This window comes from Aplysia californica, unplaced genomic scaffold (genome assembly GCF_000002075.1).
Source record: "Aplysia californica isolate F4 #8 unplaced genomic scaffold, AplCal3.0 scaffold00005, whole genome shotgun sequence".
Lineage (NCBI taxonomy): Eukaryota > Metazoa > Mollusca > Gastropoda > Aplysiida > Aplysiidae > Aplysia > Aplysia californica.
This window is the reverse complement of record NW_004797275.1, coordinates 1,777,743-1,783,002: the sequence shown is the minus strand read 5'-3', so window position 1 is coordinate 1,783,002 and position 5,260 is coordinate 1,777,743. Positions and strand designations below refer to the sequence as shown.

Sequence of the window (5,260 nt, the reverse complement as noted above, 5' to 3'; positions counted from 1 at the left end):
ACACACACACACACACACACACACACACACACACACGTTCGCTCTCTGTCTACCTTTGTCACAAGGCACATATAATGCATAACGACCCATGAAAATGTAATGGTGCATTCTGTTGGTCTTATATTACATGTATCATGTTGCTCTCCATAATCCGACAGAAGATGATACAAAGGAGCTCTTATATTTTTCTGTTTTTGAAGCAGACAGAACGAATTTATTGCGTCTAGCGTATTATTATCTTGCAATTTTTATGCTTCATGAAGAGGGTGTTCATTACCTTTATTACTGATCCGTATTGAAGAATTCAAGCATTGAAACAGATGCTGCAAACACAGGGAAAATAATGTGTATGACAAATGGACCAACAAAAGCAAGTTATGAATGCCAAAACGGTCAGCAACCCAAGAACATCCATACGTTTTTGTAAAACCCACTGGTTTTTATAAATTTTAAACTCTGTCATACTCGCAAAAGATATTTCTTCTCGCCATAAAGAATATATTAAAATCAGATCGGTTTAGTTGGTTTTGTTAATAATACGAATATGTGAGTCGTCGTGGTAAACCAAGGCGCTCGTCAAAAAAATAATGATATCAATGAAACCAGCATTTTTCTGCCTTTTGTACAATTGTTATCGAATTTTTATTTTTTGGCTCCCCACCTTCTAAAAGTCCATTTAATACATATTTCTGAGTTGAACTTGCTGATATATGTTGATTAAGGGCACAAAAATGTAAATTTACAGTTTTTAAAGACTTTTAATGCTTTGGAAGTTGTCATACATTGGCAGCCATTTTCTTGCTAATTTACCCTCTGAAACCACGCATCCCCCTCTCGATCAATCGCGAACATCTTCATTTCTATTCAAGATAAAGGGAAATTTTTTTCATTGAAAGCAAGACAAATGAACAAGCGTTAAGATGATACCAATAACACCATATGCCCAAATAAAGGATGAGCGCCTAATTCTACTGTGTCGTGAAACGTATTGTTTTCTGTCCAACTGTTTCAAGGCCAGAAAGCAACATTCTTCAAGAGAAAGAGGGAAAAAATATTGCTTTCCTTTGAAACATATTATACCAATACTGCACAACATGACATCATTTTTAAAAACTTTACTTTGTTTAACAATTAGAATTTGAATTTCAACAAAACTGTCTCGCGCACATGCAGCCATTACAAACACAAACATTCACCCGCATTCTGCACAAAGACGGCATACTACGAGTATTTCTTTGGGACTGCAAGTCCAAATTTTTTTTCATGTTCTTTTCAGTACTACAAGTCATCAGCTGTTGTACTATTTAACATGCCCCCTGTTATTTCCATACACATGTCGTCCGTCACACAATACGTGTTGTGCAATTACCTCCTGTTGTAGACATCCTGGTCGCTTGTATTTACTTTCCGAAACAAGACTCGCCGAGTATAATTACTATTTTGTTTATATCATCCACAGAGGATATCAAGTTGGGAGTCAGCGGCCGACGGGGAAACATGTTGCTAGGTATGTACATAATATTGTACTTTGAGGAGTGCTAACACAGTGCATCTTTATATATTATTATTATTATTATTATTATTATTATTATTATTATTATTATTATTATATATATATATATAATATATATTAATATATATATATATATATATGTGGATTTATCTATCTATCTATCTATCTATCTACCTATCTATCTATCTATCTATCTATCTATCTATCTATCTATCTATCTATCTTTACTGTCTGCTCATTTGATAAATAGCCTATGTATTTAGTTTGCATTAAATGTCCTTTTTACGAGTAAGATCGCACACACGCGCACATACGCACACAAACACACACATACACACATTCATACATACATAGATATTCGGAGGGACAGACAGACCACCCAACAGACACACGGACAAGCAAACCCCCACTGTAGCAGCTAAGTCTCCGCTTCAGTACTCTTTCATTAACTCCTCACAGAGAAGAAACCTCCTCTCCCTCTCCCTTTCCTTCTCCCTCTCCCTCTTTCCTTTCTTTCTCAATACCGCCGCGTTCCTTTCTGCTCGAGAGCACCCCCCCCCTCTCCCCACGCCTGACGTCCACATCTTATTGAGAACTCGCTCACCCGAGGAAAAACTACACGAACAATCGAACGGAAGGAAGGACGGAAGGAGGGGTTAATACGACATGCAACCCGGGCCCAGGGTTTCAGGGACGATGCCAGGGTTTTTTATTGCTCCCCCCTGATCCATCTAGTGATGGGCTAAAAATAGCCCACAATACGGATAAAATGAGGTGATGAGGGTAGCCATTACGCCGTCAGATCTTGGGGCGCTACTGGCTTTGTCTACTGGATGCGGGGAGCTTGAGGGGGGAAACCATCGGAGCACAGAGGGACGCGGAAACACCGTGAGATCATTTGGGGAATAAGTGCGTGTACTCTACACCCGAGCAAGCAGGAATATTTCGTTTAGAAAAGTTATTGATACGTGGAGAATGCATCAGTAACATTCTTGGTTTTCACTTTTTGGGGAATAAGTGGGTGTACCCGTACACACGAGCAAGCATAAAATCTTTCTTTGAGAAAAGTCATTTATTCGTTTTTAGCTCTTATATTTGGAGAATGCACCAGTTACTTTTTTGGTTCTCCCTTTTTGGGAAATAAGTAAGTGTACTCGCATACACACGAGCAAGCATGGATATTTCGTGAGAAAAGTTATCGATACGGGGTTTGTCCTCATTTCATGTGGTGTAGGTGGCGGCAGCGTTTTGCGTTCCCGCACTCGTTATTTCTTTCCTTTTTTGAGGACGCAAATTCTGGTCTCAAAACAAATCTTGAAGACGCACTGTTCAGGGACACTTTAAAACGAAATAAACGTTTGTCACTCACAGACATTCTCAAATTCGTCTTTTAAAAAGTAAGTAAGTGCAACAACATAATATAAACTATGAAACGCGCATATTTGCTTTCTGATTTGAGCAAGACGCTTCGAAATATTCCGCAACGTTGACTTTGGTTTACTGCTGACTGGACACAATACGTCCCCGATACGTCCTGAAAGAGGTACCGGACTGTAGAAAGAGATGGTCTTTATACAACTTTACATTCCTGGCGTAGACTAGGTGTCTAAAAATTAAATTCCCTTCGGGGGGAGGTGAGGGTAGAATCTGGGCCTTGGTCGGAACATGTAGTTCACAAATTTAATGCTTTAGTTAGTTTTAGTAGAGGTTTTACGGCGCTCGCAACTGCATAAGGTCATATGAGCGCAAGAAGATTAGAGGTGTTTCAAGAGAGCAACACACATACAAAAGAAGAAGGGGAGATAAGGACGATAGGTGTTTGACAGGAAAGAAGAAGCAAACCACACCAGAGGACCCGCCAACCACCCACAAATTTAATGTTTCAAACATCGTTCTCCAAAAAGTACCTTCAAACAACTTATCTTCTAAAATTTTCAGTCGTTACCAGCAGCAGTTTAGAACATAAAATGCTATTCAAAACATCGGTTTCTCTTACCTACTGCTTGCTGCCAGAGACCTGGCAACGCTTCCTCTTACATAGCTCACCCGCCTTTAGCTTGACGGAGACAAGCACTGACACCTGTATTTTGATGTCAAGTACGGGCCTAGGGGGCTAGTTTAAAACACCTTGTCTTAACTATTATTTTTGTTTGTCAATAAGGAATGTAGTTAGTGGAACTTATACGTCTACCTAACAAACAGAAACAATTTATTACACAGAGTTTTAAGAAAAGTCAAAAGACACGTAATAATTTGTTCACCACTGCATAGCTAGTAAATTTTGTATTTGAGAATGTATATCGGTCTCTATAGTGTGTGTGTGTGAGACGGGCGCAAAGGGAAGAAACTAACAGCACCGTTCGAAATATCGACATGAGAAATAGAGAAGACAAACTAAACACAAAACGAAGAGCAAGAAAAAGAAGAAGAAACGAAAAGAAGCCCACGAGTTTTTCTGCACTTTATGACAGGCTGGTCCGATAACAGACGCGTTTTGCCTGCAAGGACATAAGGACAATTGTAATATTAGAAGGAGCAAAACAAACACCCCCCCCCCTCCCCAAGAAGACTCGCCACGATTTAAAAAAAAGAAGTGGGGAAAAAAGGGGCGAAGAGAGGGGGCGTGGCGAATACGACATTGTAAGGCAGTGGAATGCGACCCCGGATTTGCAATGAAGATCAACACGAAGACAGAAGGATACAGAATAGTCGAGAAGGGTCTTTACGACCCATTTTAAATAGTATTCAAATATGAACGACAATCGGGCGATAATGCAAATGCCAACAACAAATACAGACTCTGAACCCATAAAAGAAAAACAGGTGTCTCCCCTAAAGAAACAAATGGAAAAAACAACAGAGAGGTAGGGTGGGGGAATATGGGGCATGACGTCAAAGAACACACAAGAAAATCATTGACCTTCTGTTCAGGGCACAGGAGAAAAAAAGGGGGGAGGGGGGATTAGAACTTTTGGGTTGTTGTTGTTGTTGCTACTGCTGCTGCTGTCGTTTTGTTGTTCCTGTCTTCTTTTTATTTTATCGTTGTGTGTCAATTCCAAGGAAGAGACAAAGCAAAGAGAAGAAGACGCAAGTGGAGTTACTGTCAGTACTTTTATCATCGACTGTAAGCCGTATTTATACACGAATTTCCCTCCCAAACCTCTCCTTTCATTTCTTCTCTCCAGCACTTACTTCCCTTCCTCCCACACCTGCAGATGTAGCTAGAAATTCATTCTTAACAATATTATTTTGCACTCTAATAAAGGCTGCGGGGAGTGGATAAGGGCATAAGGGAAGAAGTACAAAAGAAGAGCGGGTCACACGAAAAAGCGAAACAAACCACACACAAAAAAACGCCAAACGGCAACTATCGCGAGTAAAATCTTCCGACTTTTTATTTCGTTTTACTGCAGTTGCCGCTGTTTTACTTGACATTTATTATACATTGGATCTCATTAAACCATACACTGACAAAGACGTTTATTGTTATTGTTTACAGGCCAAGGGGGGAAAGGCCATTACAAGTTGTCTTTATAACTACTAGAGAATTAAGAATGTTTTTAGCATAGAAATAAAACGCGGGAAGTAACCATTATCTCCCACGCGTTACGTTGAAGGACGATTTCAGTTTGACAATAGCTTGGTGGGGCCATGCTCGTGTCGGAGACAACTCGACTAATCACACTGCTGTGTAAAAGTCCGTCACTGTGAGTGTGAGTCATAGGGTTCAAGTTCAATTTAAGTCGT

The 5,260-nt window shown here is 39.9% G+C and overlaps 1 long non-coding RNA gene across 1 annotated transcript in view; it reads left to right on the top strand.

Moving 5' to 3' along the window:
* Window positions 1–1,512, top strand: part of LOC106011319 — a 26,815-nt gene extending 25,303 nt beyond the window's left edge. Inside the window, exon 3 of the long non-coding RNA XR_001184720.2 lies at window positions 1,460–1,512. This is a non-coding gene — a long non-coding RNA (uncharacterized LOC106011319). The remainder of the gene's footprint in view (window positions 1–1,459) is intronic.
* Window positions 1,513–5,260: the final 3,748 nt, after the last annotated feature.